Source organism: Tenrec ecaudatus, chromosome 8 (genome assembly GCF_050624435.1).
Source record: "Tenrec ecaudatus isolate mTenEca1 chromosome 8, mTenEca1.hap1, whole genome shotgun sequence".
NCBI lineage: Eukaryota > Metazoa > Chordata > Mammalia > Afrosoricida > Tenrecidae > Tenrec > Tenrec ecaudatus.
This window is the reverse complement of record NC_134537.1, coordinates 89,440,795-89,463,829: the sequence shown is the minus strand read 5'-3', so window position 1 is coordinate 89,463,829 and position 23,035 is coordinate 89,440,795. Positions and strand designations below refer to the sequence as shown.

The following is a 23,035-nucleotide window of genomic DNA, read 5'->3' as shown; positions in this document are numbered from 1 at the left end:
CTTGCAGAGATGTTGTCCTGTCAGTCAGGGTCAAGTGCAGAGTTTCCACAGGAGATGGGGTCAGATGGGGCAGGCTGATAGCGCCTGAGGGGGACTGCTCTGGTCTCGAGGAGACAAGCCCTCGGCAGGCAGAGGCAGAGATGATACCAGCATTTTGCCAGGTAATTTTGTTTCCATGGCACCCATTCCCGCTCCTTTCCGTCAAAAGCTACTCTTTGTACGGATTCCCAGCTGGCCAGGGATGGCCTGAGTAAAACGGACTGCATCAGGAACAATCACAACATCCTCTCTGCTCCGTCTGCCACGCAGTCAACCACCAACACGCCAGGGACTCGGAAGGTTAAATGAGGCCTCTCCTCTCCGATACTCAAGCCTCAAACCAAACGCGCTGCCGTCGGGTGGATTCCGACTCACAGGGACCTCAGGAGTCAAAGCAGAACTTCCCCAGTGGGTTTCTGAGATTAAATCTTTATGGGAGCAGAAAACCTCATCTTTCTCTTGCTGAGCTGATGGTAGGCTTGAACCCCTTACCTTGAGGTTAGCAGCCCATGATGCCACCAGGATTAACCACAGTCCCTGCATCTAGCTGGGGAATTGGGAACATGATCTGGTGATGATAGCGCTGCTGGGCTAAATTCTGAAAGGAGGGAGTGGGTAAGCTGCAGTGATCTCCGGAGGAAAGGCAGTTCCAGACCAAGAAACAAACTCACTGCCACTGAATCCAAATTCACTGCTACCAAATTCATACTGAGTCCTCGTGACTCGTACAACTGCCCCTGTGGGTTTCTGAGACTACTTACAGGAGTAGAAAGCAGCTGATGCGGAGCTGCTAGTGGCTTCAAACTGCCGATCTTGTGGCCCACAGGTTGGCAAGTAACCACTACGCCACCAGGGCTCCCACGAGAGGCAGCACGGAAAAGCCTTGGGAAAACAAAGCGTTTAAGCTCAGCCTCCAAAGTAGGAGGTTGAGGGCATGGCTGGGGGAGGAAAGAGCTTAAGTGACAACATGACAAGCAGAAGCAGCCTGGTACTGATGGAGTGAGTGAGTGAGTGAGTGAGTGAGTGAGTGAGTGAGTGAGTGAGTGAGAGAGTGTGTGTGTGTGTGTGTGGGGGGGCATGTGAGAAACGAGGCTGGAGAGGAGGCTAGACAGGCCAGGGAGGGCCTTACAGGCCACACCACTGTGCTTGGATTGATCTCTACAAGTGGGGATGGGGGCGGGGAAGCAGTTCCAGGGTGCAGCTGGGGAGTATGCTAGGAGCCAGGTTGGGGAGCACAGAGACTGGAAGCAGAGTGACGAGTTTGGGCGGAGCAGACATCAAGGACCTCGTTGCCATCAAGGCCACGCTGGCTCCTGGTGGCTCACTCGCAGGTCAGAGTAGACCTGTGCAGAGGCTGGCAAGGGTTGGTTTTCCAGAACCTGCTGTCGGACCTTCCTTCCTGTTGCTGGCTGAGCCTGCTCACAGCTTGCACCACTCAGGGGCTCCTAGCTGGTGGGAAGCAAAGACCGGACTCTAGGTCAGAGCTGGATGAGTCCTGGGAAGGTTAAGGGTGGGCCCCAGAGACTTCAGAGGCACCAAGCCAGGCAGAGGGAGACTCCTGGTGAGTCCAGGTTTCTGCCTTGGGTGGATGGTGATGCTTTAGAGCAGGAGGGTCCCTGGGCAGGAGGGAAGGGGGATATTTCATGTTGAGCCCATTGAGAACGGTTGGCAGAGCCCAGCCGAGGAGGCTCACGGGAAAGGAAAGTACAAAGGAAGGAGGCTGGAGGACCCAGGAGCACCAGAGAGCCTGCCAGCCAGAAGAAAGCTGAGTGTGAAGGAGCGAGCCCAACTCAGGGCTGAGGGGGGAAAGACGGGAGCCAAGAGGGGAGAGTTTCCAAACTAGGAGAGGCCAATCATCTCCCATCACTGAGATGCCACGGAGAGGAGAGCTGACAAGTGCGGGGCAGAGGTCTGAGGAGGAGCAGTTTCCGCAGAGTGGGGAGGGATGGGATGGGAGGTGACGGAGGACACGTTGCAAGTGTGCCCCGTCTCCGAGCAGATGACTGTAAGAGCAAGGCGGGGCTGCTGGAGGCTCCAGAAGGCCTTCCAGTTGGAGTGGTGGCTGCTAGGACTGAGGCTGGCCGACCCGTGAGGGGCACAAACAGGCTCTGCTCCCAGTCTCGCCGTTCGTGCGGGGTGTGCCTCGAGTAAACCTGCAGTCCCAGCAGCTCCCCGGGCCCCAGCCTCCTGGCCTATAAAGCACAGGGGCTGAACCACAGATCAATTTTGTAGGTTCAGGCAACCCTACTATTGGATGGTTCTGATGGCTACTCCCATGTTGCTTGTCGGGTTCTCAGTGGATAAAAACCAACCAACCAACCAAACCCCCTGCCATCAAGTCAGTTCCAACTCAGAACCTCTATACGGCCTCTGGGGCTGTAAATCTTTATGAGAGCACATAGCCTCATCTTTCTCCCAAAGAGCAACTGGGTGGTTTGAACTGTCGATCTATGGTTAGCAGTCAGATGCTTACCCGACAGCTGTCTCACTCACTGCCATCAAGTCAATTCCAACTCATAGCGACCCCCATAACACAGGGTAGAACTGCCCCTGTGAGTTCGTGAGATGATAACTCTATAGGATTAGAAAGCCCGTCTTTCTCCCAAGGAGCGCCTGGTCATTGTGAACTGCTGATCTCACAAATCACAGCCCAGTGTGTAATCACTATGACAGCAGGGCTCTTACATGACAACGATGGGAACAGTAAATTCTGGATGGCATTGCTTTCTTGTGTGTACAGATATCTACATATACACATATATGTATGTGTATGTATATGTGTAAAACAAGACTTTGCCATTTCAACTTTTTTTACACATACAAGTTAGTGACATTGATTATGTGAATCATGCTGTCATCTATCACTCTACTATCTGTTTCCATCATCTTTAATTGAAATTCAGTGCCTCTGTTGGTAACCATGTGGGCTTTGTTGTTTCTCAATTAGATGGCTGCCTGTTTATCTTCAAGCCTACAGGACCTCAGACTCTATATCTTTTGATAGCCGGGCACCATCAGCTTTCTTCACCACATTAGCTTATGCACCCGCTTTGTCTTCAGAGATCCTGTCAGGGCAGGCCGGTGTGCTTCTTCCATGTGGGTTTTGTTGTTTCTCAGCTAGATGGTCATTTGTTTATCTTCAGGCCTTTAAGACCCCAGATGCTATGTCTTTTGATAGCTGGGCACCATTAGCTTTCTTCATCACATTTGCTTGTCCACCTGTGGTCTTCAGTGATCAGCCAGGAAGGTGAGCATTTCAGACTGCTGATTGTTAGAACAAAGTATTCTTGTGTTGAGGGAGAACTTGAGTAGGGGTCCACTGTCCATCTGTCTCCTTAATACTAAACCTATAAATATATGTACATAGATCTATTTCCCCCTCATTGTATATAAATATATTTACATCTATATATGCCTGTATTTAGATCTCTATAAATGTCCTTTGCCTCCTAGTTCTTTCCTCTATTTCTTTGTACTATCCTCTTGTCCCACTATCATGTTCAGCCTTCATTTGGGTTTCAGGAATTCCTCTCAGTTACATTGTCCTTGATCCAGCTCTGCCAGACCTCCTCACTCTCCTTGCCACTGATTTTGGATCACTTGTTGTTCCCTTGTCCCTGGGTTTGTTAACACCCACTTCCTTTCCCCTGACTTCCCCTCTTCCATGTGCCCCCAGAACTGTATTCCCCTTGTTCTCTCTTGCAGCTTGCTTATTCTGCCTATCCCTTCCAGGTAGACAGGCAGTGACAGAAATATGCACCAACTCAAGACTGACTACAATGAAGCAACAATAGAAAATAAAACAATAGCTACAATAACTATAATAACAAAAAGGCAACAACAACAACAACAAAACCCTACAAATAGTTCAAGGCCTATTTGTTGTCCTTGACAAGGGCTTTCCAGTAGACTCTGATGGGGTGCCATGCCCTGGCCCCACATCTATCCCTGGTATTCCCTTGGTACTTCATTGTTTGACTTAAAAAAAAAAAAGAATTTTATTGGGGGTTCTTACAGCTCTTATAACAATCCATACATCAATTGTATCAAGCATATTTGTACATACGTTGCCATCATTATTTTCTAAACATTTACTTTCTATTTGCGTTCTTGGTATCAGCTCCTCTTTTATCCTCCCTTTCCCTCTCCTTACCTCATGACCCCTTGATAAATTATTATTATTTTAATATCTTACACTGATCACTGTCTTCCCCCATAGTTTCTGTTGTTCATTCCCCTCAGGGGTGATGGTGGTTATGTGTTAATCATTTCGTCAGTTTCCCCGTTCCTCTCCTCCTTTCCCCACCTTCCCCCACCCTCCTGGTATCACTACTACCATTTCTGCTCCTGAGGGGTTTGTCTGTCCTGGATTCCATGCGTTGTGAGCTCCTATCTGTACCAGTGGACAGGTTCTGACCTAGCCCAAAGTGGAAGGCAGGACTGGGTCATGATAGTGGGTATGTGTGTGTGTGTGTGTGTGTGTGTGTGTGTGTGTGTGAAGCCTCAAGGAGCCAGAGGAATATTGTGTGTTTCATGGGTGCTATACTGTTCCCTGATTAATTCATCCCCCTTCTTCCTTCCTTGTGACCTGTGAGGGTCTACAGATGGGTTTTGGGTCTCTTCTCTGACCCACCTTCATTCTCAACAATATGTGTTTGTTTGTTTTGTGTTTTCTGTTCCCAGTGACACTTCGTGATCGCACAGGCTGGTGTGCTTCTTCCACGTGGGCTTTGTTGCTTCTTACTAGATGGCCCCTTGTTTAACTTCAAGCCTTTAAGACCCCAGACATTATACCTATTGACAGCCAGACACCATCAGCTTTCTTCAGCTATAAAACAACCATATCACCTTCAAAGTACTCTCCATCACATGTAATACACTTGTCAAATCTGCGACTCCATTCTTGGAGACATTTTTCAAACTCATCTGTTTAGATGGTTGACAGCACCTCCCTTGATTTTTCTTCACCTTTTCTAAGTCCTTAAATCGCTGTCCTTTCATGTCCCTCTGCATTGTCATGGTGGCAAAACCAGTCTCCCGTCTGCCACAAATCAGGCCTTTTTTTGTCACACAGTGTTAGCAATGTTTTCAGAACCTCTAAATAGAACGCATGGTTAACAGTCTGACCTGGTGGAACAAACTCCAATCCAAATGCACTAAGACTAGACATTTTCATCCGTTCCGGAAGTTGACAGATGTCCAGAATGAGGTTTGTCATCAATCAACTTTTCAGTTTTTGTGAAATGAGCAAACCACTCATACACTTGAATTTTTCCCCTAATGCTGCCCTTGTAAGCTATGTTCAACATCACAAAAGTTTGGGTGGAATTTTTTTCCCTGAGCAGAAAACAGAATTTCACAGCTGAATGCTATTCTTACATCACACGCAAAAAAGGTTTGAGTGAAACAGCTTTTATGAAAAAATTCACTGTGACCAGAGAGAACCTTCCCAGGAGATGCCACTGGGTGCTCTCTGCCCATCACAATTTCTTTTTTTGGGGGCGAGGGGGGTGTACCTTCTTGTATATTAGATACAACCTAATATCCAATAGTAAGAGATGGGCTGAGTAAATTATAGTACATCCATATGGTAAACTACTTCTGCACTGAACAATCATGATTTAGAAGAATATGTGTTGACATGGGGAAATGTTAATGATATATTGCTAAGTTGAAAAAAGCAGGCTACATTGCAGAGTGTACAGTATGATACATGCATTTTAAAAAATTTTTGATTAGGACGCAGACCAAATCTTTAATTAATGTCATGTTTCTCTTGGCAAGCCTGCGGAATATTATCTGGAATAACGCAACTAAAAAACAGAGTTGTACAAAGTATGTTGAGGTGGCTTTTTAAGTCCTTTGGTATGAACCGATTCCACAACAAACAACGGCGACAACAGCAGGGTGGGACATAGGCCATTGAGCCAAAGAAGTGGACCCATTCTGAGAGGGCAGGAGTAGTCAGTCCCTAGCAATCACTGCGGCTAACCTCTTCAATGCACCAACGAAGGAACACACCAGCCTTGGCGGGAGACGGAGGGCAGTTACTAGCTGAGGATGGTGGTGGGTGGGTGGGGGCAGGGGCGGGGCCGGGCCGGTGGCAGGGCTAGAAACTCAGGTCTGGCCCTCCGCTTCAGAGAGGCCACAGCCATTGACAACCCTATGGAGCACAGTCCTGCCTGGAGCGACAAGCAGGCGCTCTCCGAGTCAAACGGAGGCCACTGGTTTCGTGTTTCCCTCTTGGGGAGCATCCCCAGCGTGCTGAGCACCCTGAGAGTGTGCGCTCCTCCCACTTTCTTCAGCCTCGGGAACCCTGGGCAGCTCACACCGGTCCAGCCCCACTGCAGGAGGGGGAGGAGGGGCTTCCTGGAGAGCCCAGCGCAGGTCAGCTTGGCCATTGCTCCCGTGGGCCCTCCTGGAGCTGATCCAGGGTCTCAAAGGGAATTCAGTGTCCAGACGACCGAGAACAGGGCTTCAGTGTTGTCCTAAAGAATCTCTCCTTGTAACAGGATTCTTCTCCCTCAGAGTCAGGTTCGGTTAGGTAGCTAGAGCAGGGACCAGGTGTGTCTCCTGAGCAAGCTCCAAATCCAGGCTCTCGAGCCAGGAAGGCGGTACACCTGGGTGGACCCAACTAGGTCAGGTGGGCTCAACTCAGCCAATGGGGTCAACCAGTACTATGGACCACGCCTCCCAGCGGAATTCCCTAAAAGGCTGAACTTCTCCCCTCCCCTATCCCCACTCCCTCCCTGCCACGTGTCTTGTGTCCAGTGACTGTAAAACCCGAAGCTTCTCCTATCTTTTATTAAAAAGACAAAACAACACTTGGATCAGGCTTCGGTGTGAATACTTTCTCATGCAAAGCCAAGCACCGAGGCATTCCCCACCAGAGGAATCTAACAGTTCCAGGGTGGTGTGGATGGTTACTCTGCCTGGCTGTGAGCTGAAAGGCTGGTGCTCTAAGCCTATCAGGAAGTGCCTCAGAAGAAAGACCAGGTGATCCAGGTGATCAACGCCTGAAAAGCCGCCCTCTGTGGAGTGGAGCTTCTCTGTGGAGCCCAGTGCTGCTCTGACACAAGTCTGGTTGCCCTGAGTTAGACCCGCCTTGCTTCCATACACCACATCTAAACAGTACTTGTTCACTGCGCTTACTGTCCCTTGTCTCCCCCCAGCCCCCCACTAGAAAGTCAGCCCCCAAGAGGGGAGGGACTTTTGCTTTCCTAGGATAGAGTGGTGCAGTGTTACCTGCCCCCCCCCAAATCTGTTGAAGGAATGAAAGAAAAAGAAAAAACAGTGACGAACTTAGAAGCATCCCCTATGTCTATCCCCCTCCCCTGCTGCACCCACCAGGAAAGCAGACATCAATGTAAAGCTAGCCCTTCAAAAGGAGGGACTTTGATGTTTAGGGTGAGCATTACAATTGCGTCTCAAGTTGGGCCCCCACACCTCAGCCCAGGAGCTACAGTTTCCATATACCTGGAAGCTCTCCTTCCCTTAGCCTTCAGTCATTCTATAGACGGGTGATGATTTCTCTCTGTCTCTCTTTTCATCCATAGGCGACTCCCCAGAGAACTGGGTGTCCCACAGGCAGCACGGGAGCATCTTATGAGAGGTGTAGCTGGAGGAAACCAGAGGTTGAAGAGACCCTGTTTGGCCAAGCTGCATAACGGAGCTTCCACACATCAAGTGGGATTTGAAATAGGGGTGCGGTAACTGCGGGGGGTGGGGTGGAGTGAGAGGGAGACACCACAGGCACCAGCATGGTAACATGCATGGCCTGAGGCTCAGCCATGGTAAGAAGCACCAGGCATCTCTTAGGGTTGCCGAGGTTGTTGTAAAGGTGAGCTCATGGGGGGTTGAAGGGGACGAAGGCCACGTGGGGCCTGACCTTGAAGGGTCTTGTGACTGACTGCCTTTGGAAGGCTGCAACTTCCAGTTCCGGATTTGTACATTTAACAGGCTCTAGAGAAATGGAGAATTGGCTCCCTGCTCAGCAAACAGACGGGGTTTAATTGCTGTTACTGTCAGTGTAGTTGCAAATATCATATAAAAAGAGCTTTTTGGCTAATTGTTTCTAGAATAAAAATTCAAGAACTATGTATAGATATTATGCCTCCAGGGTACTTTAAAGATCAAAGTGTTTATATTACCCTTAAATACAGTCTTTAACAGGAGGTGGTGGGATCTGTGAGTGACTGGGATACACAAATGACCCCCCCCACCCCACCTCACCAACCAGGGCTTAAGATGCTGGAACAAGATGACAGCAGAAACTTTCCTCGTGGGGGAGGGGCAGACTGCGCCATTGGTTGGCCAGAGGTCCAGAAGGATAGACAGCCAACTTGGGGGGTTCTTAGTCACCATTATCCACACTGTGCACACCCTCACCTCATATGGTGAGACCGCTGAATAATTCCACGGCTTTCTGGGGGCGGGGAGAAGGGGCTGCTTTGGGTGTGGTGCAGAGAAGGAGGCCCCAGGCAGTCAGGTGGTCAGGGACAGGTAACCCTCAGCAGTCCCATCTGGTCTCTGCTCCCTCACCTGTAATTTCCTCTCCTCGCCCCTCGCCCTCAAATGCTACAAATAGGTGGTGGGGTTTGGTTGTTGTTGTTGCCTCTCCCCCCCCCCCCACTGCACAAATTAAGCAAATTCATATCTATTCAATGCCATCATCTACTCAAGCTAAAACCTATCTCAAATGGTAATTTGGGAGCTTTTAGAAAGGCAAATTTATTTGCGACACCATCCAAACGGTCTGTTATTGGAATCCTATTCTTAAAGGATGCACTTGGTTCCTGAGAAAGCCGTGGGCTCTCCTTTTGAGACTTTCCCAAACTGTGAGAGTGTGCACATTACTTTTAGGGTTCTCTGCATATCTTACGTACAAACACATAATGCATATTCACCAGGCAGCCACAAGTGCATATTTATTCCTCACATGTATGCTTAACACAGTACAGGCTCCTGTAAGCCAAAATTTATGTTATCATATTTAATTTATTTAATAAACATTTAATAAGCACTCACCAGCCATTAAACACAGCTCCAGGCCCTGGAATTAGCACAATGAACACATCAGACAACGCCCTTGCTGTAGGGAGCTAACATTTCAGTCCAATGAATACTTAACAGAAGGCTTCCAACAAATGTGAGGAAATCTACATTGATAGTATCAAGTATGGGTACACCAGTTGACTATAGAAATACATCAGTGCTTTCTTAATACTGCCGATGCTGAGGCGGTTCTGTTTCACGGCAACCCTGTGATCAGAGTAGGACTTTCTGAAGTATTTCCAAGGTGCTACAGCTCAGTGGGGACAGACTGCCACAGGATTCTGCCTTGGAGTGGCTGGTGGGTCAGAACCACTGACCTTTTGGTTAGCAGCCCAATTTTTAGCCAGTTCGCCCCCAGGGTTCTTTTTTGATGAACCACAATGGAATCCAGATCGACTCCATCGGAGGGTAGAGATCATGGAAAAGCTCAATCCTCAGCCAGAACCCGGCTAAGGAAAGAGAACATCCACATCTCAGGTGGGTTTGAGTGGAAGGTAACGAACACGGTGGGCTGAAGCACAAACTTCAGTCTATCTCCTCTGAAGTTAAAGACCATCCCAAGAACAGGCTTCATGCTTTAAACACTCATGAGTGAGGACCAGATGAGCTGTGGGGCACCATCAAGGACATCACACCTGATGACAGCAAAGGGCCATTGAAACAACAGGACTGAAAGGCCAAAAGGATGTCAGAAGAGGCCCTGACACTTGCTTTGGAATGTAGAGTGGCAAAAAGGACAGGAAGAAATGATGAAGCCGATGGGCTGAACAGAAGGCTTGCCCCTGCAGCTGGAGAAGATATAATGAAATGGAGTCAGAGAACCAAAAGGGAAGAACCCACCCGGCATTTCTCAAATGGAAACACCTGAAAACTTCAAGTCTCAGGGGCAGCTGTTACAGGAATCCACTGGCAAACATATTGAGCAATGCAGAAAGAGTCCAAAGAAGATGGAAGGAACAGAGTTACCTGACCAGAGAGAACTGGCTGCTGTTCCACCATGTCAGGAAATGACTAAGCCTGTGATCAAGAACGGATGGTCCGGAAGGAAGAAGTCCAGTAATGGAAAGGATGGCGCGATTGAAATGTCTCCATCAACTGGTGCAACGCTGAACAGCTATCTGGACAGCTGACTTGAAGAGATCCATGTTCATGTCCATTCTGGGCACACACACACACACACACACACACACACAAGATTGCAGCAGCACTTTGACAGGAAATTGACAGAAATCCAAGCTGGATTCAGAAGAGGATGTGGACTGGGGAGATAACATTGATGATTTCAGATGGATCTTAACTGAAATCAGAGAATGCCAAAAAGCTGTTTACCAGCAGCAGACACCAGAAAGATGCACTTGACTGTTAGGGCCACAACAAATTCCAGATAGCATTGTAAGGAATGGGAGTCTCAGAACACTCGACTGTGCTCATGTGTTCTGAACAGAACAAGGGGGTGCTTGTGTGGTTTTAAATTAATATGTGTGTGTGTCAGGGTAGTACACGCCCAAACTTACTAGGTCTATACTGAGCAAATGATTTGAGAAACTAGATTCTAGGAAGAACAGTGTGGCATCAAGATTGAGGGAAGACTCCTCACAACCTGTGATAGACTCTCACTTGCTGAAAGTGAGGAGGATTTGAAGCACTTAGTGAGGAAGATCAAAGACTTCAGCCTTCCAGCTGGATTCTATGTCAACCTAGAGAAAACAAACATCTTCACAACTGGACCCATTGGTAACATGACTTTAAATGGAGAAAAGGTTGAAGTTGGCAAGGATTTCATTTTTTCTTGGAAATGCTGGACAGTAAATAAGGAAGACAGAAAAAAGAATGGACACACTGGAATTTTAGTGTTGGTCAAGAGTACTGAATATAGCACACACTGCCAGAAAAACGAACAAATCTGTCTTGAAAGAAGGACAGCCCGAATGGCTAGCACCGAGAGCGGTGAGACTTGGTATCAAGCACAGTGGACATGCTATCAGGAGGGACTAGTCTCTGGAGCAGGACAGTATGCTTGGGAAAGTAGAGGGTCAGTAATAACAGAAGAAGACCCTCAATGAGATGGACTGACATGGCGGGGGACTCAAACAAAACAATTGTGGGAATTTCACAGAACCGGGTAGTGTTTTGTTCTGTTTATGTGATTCACCAGCTGACCCTTGACATGTACTATCTTGTGTTCATAGGTAGAAGATCAAGGATCGCAGCCCTCAGTATGTACTACAACTCAATGTCAAGAAGAACAAAATCCTCCCAACGGACCAACAGGTGACATCATGATAAATGGAGAGCAGGTTGAAGTTGTCAAGGATTTTGTCTTGCTTGGATCCACAGTCAACAATTGTGGAAGCAGCAGCTAGGAGACGAAAGGGCACACTGCATTGTGTAAATCTGCGCACAAGACCTCTTCCGAGTACTGAAAAGCAAGGATGTTGCTTTGAGGACGAAGGTGAGCCTGCCTCAGGCCATGGTGTTTTCAGTCATCACATATACGTGTGAAAATCGGACATTGCGTACAGAAGATGGAAGGAGAATGGATGCATTTGAACTGTGGTGCTGGAGAAGAATATCCAGAATGACAAACTGATCTGTTTTGGAAGAAGGAAGACTAGAGTACCCTAAGACTGTTGTCCTTAACCTTCCTAATGCCACGACCCTTTCAGACAGTGCCTCATGTGGTGGTGACCCCCAACCATACAATTATTTTAGTTGCTGCTTCATCACTGTCATTTTGCTACTGTTATGAATCAGGCAACCCCTGTGAAAGGGTCGTTGAACCCCCAAGGGGTCATGACCCACAGGTTGAGAACTGCTGTCTTAGAGGCAAGGATGGCAAGACTGCATCTTACATACTTTGGACATATTGTCTGGAGAGACCAGTCCCTGGAGAAGGACATCATGTTTGGTAAAGTAGAGGGTAGGGAAGGACAAGAAGGCCCCAAGGAGATGGATTGGCACAGTGGTTACAACAATGGACTCCATCAGGGGAATGACTTTGAGGATGGCACAGGACCAGGGAGTGCTTTGATCCCTTGTGCATAGGTCTCTAAGGGTTGGAGCTGACTCGATGGCACCTAACAACAACATGGATAGCCCCACACCCCCCTCTAGAATATGTTCTTTCAGTGATCCTTGAAAGCAAGTGTACGTCTCTCGGTGAGCATGCAGGAACTTGGACTCAGTGCCTAGCATCATGCCTGGAGACACAGAGACAAAGAACCCTGGCGTTGCCTGCCAGGATCTCATGCCCAGTAGGGGCATGGACCTGTATGACGAGCAGCGTGTCAGCTATATGACAGAGGGGTGAGAAGAGTACTGTGGGAGTGGAGAGTGGGGGGTGAGAGGGTGGGGGGATGCTCTCAGAGTTACTCAGAGGAGGTGAGGGCTCCCCAAATGAGCAAGGACCTCACCTGGTTCTCTTTATACTCCCCAAGGTTGTAATGACCTAGAAGCGCCCAGCTATGAAAGAACACAGCATCTGGGTCCTAAAGGCTTGGAGTTAAACAAGCAAACATCTGGCAGGGAAGCCACAAAGCTCCCATGGAAGAAGCACACCAGTCTGTGTGATTATTAAGTGTTGAGGGGAATATGTTTCAGAAGTTAAACACCAAGTAACCAAATTGGTGGGAAGGGGCGGTGATGCAGTGGAGACCCAAAACCCACCTGTGAGATAATTGGACAGGCCCTCTCAGAAGGGCCACATGGAAGGGATGACAAGCCCAGGGTGCAGTGCAGCACTGATGAGCTCAAAACTATCCTCTAGCTCTTTATTTTTATTTATTTATTTGTTTATTTATCTATTTCCTCTAGCTCTTTAATATTGCCTCCCCTTGCTAGTATGGTTTTTATTCGTTTTACCTCATTAATCATGCTAGATTTGCATAGTTTCATTTGTATATTTAAGATCATTCAATATCATAAAGCCAAAATAAATAACCCTTCAGAAACAGTAATAGGAGTAATGGTTCCCTGAGGGTACAGGAAGGGGAGGGGAGGGGGGAACAGGGAGATGAGAGCATTGATGACTGTATAAACCCACTCAATGGGTTCGAACAACAGAATTGTATGTGAATGGATACATTAGATATGTAAGATATGGGGGTAGGGTGGGGGTGGGAGAGGACAAAGGGAGCCGGTTTCAAGGAGTTCAAGAAGAAAGAAAATGTTTTGAAACTGGTTGTGGTAGCAATTGTACAACACTGCTTAAGGTGATGGAACTACGGAATAGAATGATATCTTTAAGGGCTCCCAATAAAAGGGATGGTTAACAATTTGTTTTTGAAAAGTAGCTAAGCATGAAGAAGAAAATAAAAATCACTCATCCAACTATCCTGAAATAACTGCTAAGAACATCTTAGTGTTTACCCTATCCAGTGTTCTACACCATGCAACAGGAACAGGCTGTATTCTACATGATGTGTTTTAATTCCATTTTCTTGTCACATGCCAGATATATTTCTGATGCTTTTACACATTCATCTTCCATTATTTTAATGACTACATAATATCCCATATACCATCATTTGTTTGCCGGGCTGCTGTTGTTGGACAAGGAAGTTGTTTTTAGCTTTCCATGATTACAGGCAATGCTGTGAAGAACTGTTGCCCACAGCCATTCTGATTTCCTTAATATAGATTTCTAGCAGGAGACGTTGGATAAAATCTGTATATAGTTAAAGGCAAAGGTGGTTGGGTAAATCTGCTGCAGACGACCTCTTTAGGCTAACAACATGAGCTGCGGCGGCGGTGGCGGAAGTGACAGGCGAGTCCAGTCCTCACTGGCAATATGCTCCCCTTGTCACTGCTGAACACAGCCCAGAATCACCCCAGCCTGCTGATAAATGGCGAGACATACAACGGCTGTCTAGTGCACTGTGACAACTGGATGAACATCCGCCTGCGGGAGGGCATCTGCATGTCCCAGGATGGAGACAAGCTCTGGCAAATGCCAGAGTGCTCTAGCTGTGGCAGCACCGTCAAGTACCTGTGTATCCCCGACGAGATCGTCGATATGGTCAAGGACGAGGTGGTGGCCAAGGGCCAGGCTGGCCGACAACAGCAGAAGCAGCGGAAAGGCTGCGGCCTGGATGGTGTTGGCCGTGGTGCATTTCGTGGCTGTGGCCTTGGCAGGATTCCGGGCACAGGCAGGGGCCAACAGGAGAAGCCAGGCCGACAGGCAGGCAAGCCAGTGAACTGCATCTGCCACATCCTGAGACTCACGGGGGCCGCAGCCCACCCTGAGGTGACATCTCTGCCCACGCGCACACCTGACCAGAAAGCAGGGGTGGCGGGTGGCTGGAGAGGCCCCGCCAGCATTTCCTTCCAGGTTCTCCATGGAAAAGCCTTTTCTCATTCTCCAAGCAGCAATGCGAGTTGCACCCATCTCACTGTCTTTGATTTTGGGATGTAGCTGTGGAGGACCCCCTCCTGAAGTTCCTGCGTATGGCGTGGTCCCACGTGTGGAGCGGCCCACAGGGGCTTCGTGGGCACCAAGGTGGATCCCTGCACAGCGATAGGCGGGAGTGTTCTTTTCCTCTGGGCGCACCAATGTTGATAACATTGAGTCCCTTAGACGTGGTCCCAGAGGGCCTTCTCCAAACCCGAAGAGGCCGGTGTGGGCCCTGGAGCAGAGTCAGAGCTGCCACGCCGTGTTCTCAGAATAAAGGCGGAGGCGCTGGTCTCTCACTCCCTGGGTCCTGGGGCTCCTGTCCAAATGTCCATTTTGGGTGGGCGGCACCTGAGGCTCAGGATCCCTGTCTCCTCCTGAGGACCTTTCCCTGTACCTGATGCGCTGCTACCCCTGAGCCCACTGTACTGCCCAGACCAAACCCAGCCCCATGCTCATCAAATCCGGCTCACAGTAACACTGTAGGGCAGAGCCGAGCTACCCGGCTGATTTCTACAACTTTAGATCATTATGATGTAGCAGAGAGCCTCATCTTTCTCTCTGCAGGATAGCTGCTGGATTCAAACTGACGACCTTGTGGTTTGCAACTCAATGTGTAACCAACTGCTCCGCCACCAATCACTAACTGAATCAAAACCAAATCCACTACCACTGAGTTGATTCCAACTCGTAGAGACTCTAGAGGACAGGGTAGAACTGCCTCATGGATTTCATGGGGGCAGGGGAGTGTTGAAAAGCAAAGATGTTAACTTTGAGAACTAAGGCGCACCTGACCACGTCATGGTATTCAGTCACTTCATATGCACCTGAAAGTTGGACATTGAATAAGGAAGACCAAAGAAGACTTGATGATGCATTTGAATTTTGGTGCTGGTGAAGAATACCAAAAGTCCTTTGGGCTGACAAAGGAATGAATGCATCTGCCTTTGAATAAGCTCGGCCAGAGTGTGCCTCAGAAGCAAAGAGAGTGAGACTCTGTCTCACCTACTTGGCAGATGCTATCAGGAGAGACCAGTCCCTGGAGAAAGACCGCCTACTTGGTAAAGTGGAGGGACAGAGAAAAGAGAGGAAGACCCTTGACAAGATGGATTGACATATGGCCACACTCCTCCCATGACAGTCCATGGTACTTCTGATGGTCCTCCCCAGCACTGCAATGCAAACGTACAATGGTGCCCATGGCGTAGGACTGGGTGAGGTCGGATTCTGTTGTGTATGGGCTCACTGGGTCGGAGACCACTCAATGGCACCTGACAGCAAGGATCCTAGGTAGTACATGATCTCTATTTCTAAAGGAAATGAATGAAGCATCGTCCATTTAATGCTGGTGACTGCTGTGGGACGGTGGGGAGGGAGGATTTCTTGTTTCATTCAAATTTCCAACTACCAGTGTTGTGTCAGTCCGGGTAGACTAGACAAACAAATCCATGGACACACGTATGTCTATAAGGGAGAGGTTTATATTCAAGAGGAATTGAACATTGAGAAAACACCCCAACCCAGTCCATTCCAAGGCCATAAGTCTGATATTAACCTAAGTGTCCAATAACAATCTATATGTCCAGTACCAATCTATAAAGTCCTTTTCAGATTCACGTAACACATGCAATGAAGTCAAATGCAGGACGATCAAAAGCCAGTGGGCAGAAAGTCTTTGGGTCCAGTGGCGTTGTAAGCATCTGAGTGCTGGCAGGGGTCTCTCTCTGGCATCTCCGGCTTCCAAGGTCTGGTTGCGTCCATGTGGCTTGTCTTCTTCAATGTCTCTCAGGGAGTAGCAGAGAGAGCTGTGTCTTCCGCCTCCAAAGAGGAAGTCCCAGATTTCCCAGAATTCTCAGGAGAAGGCCATGCTCACACAGAAGTCTCATTGGCTATCTCCAGATTGACAGCCTACACTCCACCCCTACACTCTTATGCCTTAAATTGACAGCAGATTAGGTGACTACCACAGGTGTAGTTGTTGTTGTTAGGTGCCATTGAGTCAGCTCTGACCCACAGCGACCGCGTGCACAATGGAATGTTCCACACCAGCCTCACAACTGTTCCCGTGCCTGAGCCCATTGTTGCAGCCACTGTGTCAATCCATCTCCTTGAGGATCTTCCTCTTGTTCACTCCCCCTCCACTTTACCAAGCCTGATGTCCTTCTCCAGGGGCTGGTCTCTCTTGACAACATGTGAAAGGTAAGTCAGTCTTGCCATCCTTGCCTCTAGGACCCCTCTGCCCTTATTTCTTCTCATTCGGATTTGCTTGTCCTCTGAGCAGTCCATGGTACTTGTAACAGTCTTCTCCAGCACCACATTCTTCTACGATGTTCCTTGTCGTGTCCAACTTTCACATGTACACGAGGCAGTGGAGAATAAGTCTCACGGCTTAGGTCGGGTGCACCTTACTCCTCAAAGAAACATACAGTGTGGTTAGAGTTCCAGTTTTCCTAGGTTTATACTGGGTCTCCCTTTAAACATTTTTTTCTATTCCCATCATCTGCCTGGTTTTCTACCTCTAGACCGGTAAATGACTATCAGCCAACACTTATGGCATTCCTAGCATACATGTCAAGGCACCCTTCTGGTGCAACGCCTGAGCTCTCAATTGCTAACTGAAAGGAAGGTTGGAGGTTTGAATTCACCCAGAGGCTCCACGGAAGAAAAGACCCGGGACGTATGCCCATGGCAGTGACAGCCTAAAATACCTCATGGGACAGTTCCGATCTGTCATATGAGATTATTGTGAGTTGGAATTGACTTGAAGACATGGAGCAATCACAATCACTGTACGACAGACACTGTCGTAAGCATTTTACACACTGCTGGGTGGTCATTTTTCCCTGTGACAACTCTATGAGGAGTGTGAAGTGATTGTTTTATTGGTATCTGTAAGTGCTTATCATATTAAGGACAAACACCCTTCAACCTATCTATCACAGTTTCCTTTTTTATTTTTTTACATTTTATTAGGGGCTCCTACAATTCTTATCACAGTCCACACCAGTTTCCTTTTTTAAATGTGTTGTCGTCTTTTGGGGGTTATTGATTTGCAAAAGTTTGAAAGCGGTCAAACCAATCATTTGACTTCTGACTGTGCATGTAAATATTAAAAAGTCTTTTCTTGATCTTGAGAGCAGAGAATTATTAACATTTGCTTTCTTTGGGTTCTTTTACGGTTTAATTGTTAACATTTACATATTCAATCCCCCCAGAGTTTATTGGATTATGGTAAGAAAAAGAGCTCCAACTACGGAATTTACCCCGGCCATTTCTAGACGGATCCAGCTTTTCTCCTCTGTTCTGAAAGGAGTCCTTTATCAAAGACTCAGCATTTAAGTCTGCTTCAGACTCTCTGATTGTTTCAATGACCCGTCTGTGCATTCTCTCAGCAGAACCATGTTTTAATTATTGTAGTTTTGTATCATCTAGCTTTCCTTATTAATCCACTTACATATTCATTTTCTTGAATATTGTGTGTGTGTGTTTTCTTCCAGTCCACTTTTGGATCACCTTGAGCTTCCATAAAAAACATTTTGTCAAGTTCCAATTAAAAATTTTCTTTGCATCACCAGGATCATATGAGAGAATTAATTTGGGGAGTATCAACCTAGCAACTTAGGGAGTATCTCTCATATAGGCAAACCTTTCATATTCTCCATTAAATTTGCTTAATGAATAATTCTACATATATTGGGTACTTTATTTCTTGATATTTTACCTTCTATTAGTAGAAAACAAAAATGGATTTACCACACTTTCCACACCAAAAATCAGCACTTAGATTGATACATCTGTGTGTGTGTGTGTGTGTATGCTTCTAAGTATCAAAGATCGTTTGTGTGGTATTGTTTCTATGCTGGAGGACAGAAACTTCTGAGCATTTCTTATTGTTACGGTGGGAATCTTATATTTAAAATTGAAATAGTATTGGAAACAATCCTAAATATGTGGTCTCCATGCCCAAAATGCGCAAGCAGAAAGTACTCCAATATGGAAAACAACAACAAACCAAACCCACCGCTATTGAGTCAACTGAGACAGGGGCCTGAGTAGAAGTGCCTCTTTACAGGAGCAGAAAACCCCATCTTCCTTTCTCAGAGCCGCAGGGGTAGTTGAACTGCTGACCTTGGGGTTAGCAGTCCAACTCATAACCCCTTACACCACCAGGGTTCCGATGTGGTGACAATATCTATAGATGGCTCTTCATGGTTACATTTTCAGGTACTCAGCCTAGTGTTCCCAAATCCACCCAACCTACCCCCACTGCCATATTCTTACTCATAGTGGCCCTATGTAGGGTTTCTAAGGTTGTGAATCTTTATGGGAACAGATAGCCTCATATTTTCCCCTCAGATTGACTGATGGATTTGAACTGGAAACCTTGTGGTTAGCCGTACAACACTTACCTGGCAGCACTACCAGGACTCTTTAGTAGGGATTAAAAGCAATGACTCAAAGTGGCATGAATACCAGGTTCTCTTCAGTGTATTGAGTCATCCAGTCCCCTTGGCAATTCTCAGATTCTGTGTGTGTGTGATTCATTTTCCCACTGAATTTTGAGTTCCCTGAAGGCAGATATTTAATCCCATCCTTCTTCCAGAGCCCCTCACAATGCCCAGCAGAGAGCTGAACTCAGATGGGATGGTTAGCATATCATAGATGAATTAAATGGAATGTCTCTTGCCATTATATTGACAATATTCTTTTTAAAAACAGTTCGATTGGCACTTCACTCACATAGCATATAATTACATAATCCAGTCAGATCAAGAAGAGTTGGACAATCATCACCACAATCAATTTCAGAACATTTTCTTCTTCCTTGTACTCGTTATTGGTGTAACGATGATTATTTTTCGACTGTGGGAAAAATATATACAACAGAACATTCTCCAATTCAACAACTTCTACATGTGTCATTGATGATACTCCTCAACAACGTTCTATAACTATGAAGAAATACTTGCCACCGACCAAGGGCCAGCTACTGAGAGAATGTCAGCATCCCAGGTGGTTAGAGTGGAAACCACCTCTTCATTTCACCTGGGAGGACTCCAAGACCCAGTGAGCTCGTTCAATTGTCACGCTTGGGGCGCAGCTGTGGGCTTCAAGCAGTTTGGAGCCTCGGGGGGCTTTGTTTTGGGGGTTAGAAAAGGGGAGAGTTTGGGGGGCTAGGGGGAAGGCGAGAGAATACCTTTGGAGGTTGGACTCGGTAGTCAGCGGCCAGCAGTAGTGGCTGTCAGTGGAAGGGGGGTGTTTGCTGGAGCAGGCGGTGGGAGGCGTGGGGTCCTCGCCACCCCAGAGGGACTATGGGAGAGTCTGGCTGCCGTCCGTGGGCAGGACGATATGCTGTGTTGGGACAGCCAGGTCAGGAGATGAAAGCAGGAAAAGGGAGGTGGTCAGAGAGCACCCTGGGCGGGGTGGCAGTTGGGGAGGGTAGGGGGCAAGAAAGACGGCTGTACTCTGGGTGCAGGCCTGGAGGGGCACCAGGGCGGCGGGCTGGCACGCAGAGCCTTCCCAGGGGCTGGAGAACTAGGGCAAGGGCCGTGGGATAACTTGGAAGGAAGCCCGTGTGTAATCCAGAGCTCAATTGTGTGTGCAGACCAAGCCTACGTGGGAGGCATGGGAGGGGAGGGGTCTTGGGGGCCCAAAGGAAGCATCCAAACGGGATGGGTTTTGAGCAGAGATTTCAGGAAGAGTCACATTCAGAGAGGAGGAGGTTCTGGGAAAGGGAGTGGCAGTTGTATTTTGGGACAGCTGGAATTCCCAAATGGCATGAGCTGTGGAGCGGGTTCAGATCCTGCCTCCTTTCCTTCGATTCCACTCACTGCCGTCCAGTCAATCCTGGCTCACAGTGACCCTACAGGCCAGTGGGGAACTGCCCCTGTGGGTTTTGAAGACTGTAACTCTTTATGGGAGTGGATAGCCTCGTCTTTCTTCTGAGGAGCAGCTGGTGGTTTCAAACAGCTGATCTTGCTGTAAGAGCCCTCTGAGCCACCAAGGCTCACTCATCCCAAAGTCTCTCACTCTCCTTCATTGCCTGGTAGCCTCCTGTCGTCTTCTCTCGAGGGGACCAGGCATCATATTAGTACTATTTATGGCTACTTGGACTTTGGGGCCATAAGTCCATTCATGCCCTCTCCCTCTGTGAATGGCCCTTCCAGCCTTCCCCGAAGACCGTGGCATGGGCCTTGGCCCTGCTGTGGAATGTAAAGGTGTTCAAACCAGCCAGGTGCCATCGGGCTGATCCCATGTGATGCTGATTCAAGGTGACCTCCTGTGGATGTAGATGACCAGACTATCTTCTGGGATCTTCTCGGTGGACAAGAACCTCCAACCTTGGTTAGCCATCAAACGCTTTAACCACTGCCACATCCTACCCATCCTTTCTGAGCCTGGAATGCCACCTTCTCTGGGAAGCTTTTCCAGCCTCCACAGCCAGAGGCAGCCCCTCCTCCTCTGACTCGCAGCACCGCATCCTGGGCTCCCATTTGATACTGACTGGTCTCCGACTTGTTTTATAGTTCTGTATCTGCACCTGCTCCCTCCCAAGCCAGGCTGAAATCCTGAAGGGTGACAAAGAGACCATCCCTTAGAGTGAAGGCGGGGAAGAAGGGAGATGTCAGACAGATGCCCAGACTGCCGCCTAGTTGCCCCTCACTCATGATGACAGCATGGAGTTAAAATGCATGGGTATCTATGTATGTACATCTACATATAGGTGGGTGTATTTATCTCACCAGAGTTAATTTCAACTCAAGATGGCCCATGTGTGTCAGGGTAGAACTGTTCTCCACAGAGTTTTCAGTGGCCAGTTTTTGAGAAATAGATTCCCGGGCCCCTTTCTTTCATGGTAACTCCGGGTAGGCTTGAACCGACAACCTCTAAGCAGAGTGCATTCACCATTTGCGTTACCCAGGGCCCCCTAAGGAGTTGTAAGTACTCCTGGAGGCAGTGGGGAAGAGAATCTGGGCGCCGGGGCCGGGTGGAAAGGGAACACGTTTTCTGGAACCTGTAAAATTACAGCTGTTGACAGGGGATAGGTGAGGCTCTTAAAAAAAGGCAACATTTGACTTTGAAAGGGAGCCGGGGTCAGCCCAGTGTAAACTTTCCAATTCTTCCTCTCACAGCCTGACCTTCAGGACACCTTCTGTGCCTCGGTGAATCTGGGGCTTAGCAGTCACTGGTGACCGCACCAGGTCCTGCAGGCACGGACATGGCCGGTATCTCTCCTCCAGCAGCAGAAGGCGAGGGCAGCGGCCTAAAGGGTGGGCCACACCTAACCGTTGTTGCACACCAGGCGGGTGAGCTGGTGAGAGCGTCCCTCTCAGCACCTCGGGGTGTTCATCTGTAAAATGGAGGGGGAGGGCCCAGTGGCTCCGAGGGTCTCCCCATCTCTGAAGGCCTAGTAATTGATGGTGAAGGAATCAGGCTCTCAACCGCACTGCCAGGGCTGCTCTGGTGTCAGGCCTTTTGTCCTTGGTGGCAGAAGAAAAGGCCCAGTTGGTGAGCAGGCTGACTCTGCACTGTCCTCTGGGGCGAGCCACACTCTAGGCTACACACAAGGTGCACACAGCAGGGCCTCTGGGGACAGGACCTCCTGGATGGGTGAACGGTATGGTGACCCCGGGCCAATGTCCTGCCCAAGGCAGAGGGCAGCAGACATGCTTCTCACTGCCAAGATGCACAACTCCCAGGGCCAGTAGAAGGCAGTGATTCATTCATCCCTCCCTCCCTCCCTATCTTTCTCGCTTTCCTTGAACTTTCATAGCCCAGGTGCTGACTTTGCCTCAAAAGATGAACGTGGTTGTTAGTGGCCACCTAGTGGAATTGAAGTGGCGCGGGGACCTTGGTGCACAGAGTGACTTCTGCTCCAGGAGTTCCAACAAGGACACCTTTCAGAAACAGATGGCCAGGCCTAGCTCCTGACCGTGGGCTCTGTTTTAAGATAGAACAGAGACCCATCTGGAATAGAATTTAAAGAGAACATGTATTGAGTCTTAAAAGAGGCTCAAAGACAAGACACAGACACAGACATCATCCGGATGAGCAAGGCCACCAAATGGCGTCCAAGGGTTCGTTGAGATACCAAGCTTTCCAAAGGGACTGGGTGGCAAAGGGAACTGTCACAAGAGCAGGGTTGGTGGCAGATCCATACATCACAGTTACAGGTGAGTCTACAGAAGCGGGACATGATGGGAAGATGTACATGGTTAGCTAGAAGGGCTTACAGGATTGGTCCGGGGCCTTCTAGCCAAGGCAGTGGGGGCCAAACTGATGACATGACTCATGATTATGTGACCTCCTGTACCATCCCCCACAAACTGACCTCCATTAAGGACATACCTAGGCAAGCCCCTAAGAGAGAGACTGCCCTTCCCTGGGCTGGCCAGAGAGGAGTGGAGGTTATCAATTCTCCAATGCATTCTGTCTGTCCGAGGACAAGATTATCCACACCCTTGGTTAATGATCAAAAGCATTCAAGGGAGGCTTAGTTGACATGGGGACTCGTACATGGAGACTTGTACATGGGGACTCTGTACATGGCTG

At 48.4% G+C, this 23,035-nt stretch overlaps 1 protein-coding gene and 1 pseudogene across 1 annotated transcript in view; one reads left to right on the top strand and one right to left on the bottom strand.

Annotated features, from left to right (window-relative positions):
• The window catches only part of PEBP4 (phosphatidylethanolamine binding protein 4), a 305,182-nt gene that overhangs the window by 100,800 nt on the left and 181,347 nt on the right, over nucleotides 1-23,035 (bottom strand). The gene's annotated exons all lie outside the window — the stretch shown is intronic.
• LOC142454597 (U6 snRNA-associated Sm-like protein LSm4 pseudogene) lies at nucleotides 13,883-14,506 on the top strand (annotated as a pseudogene).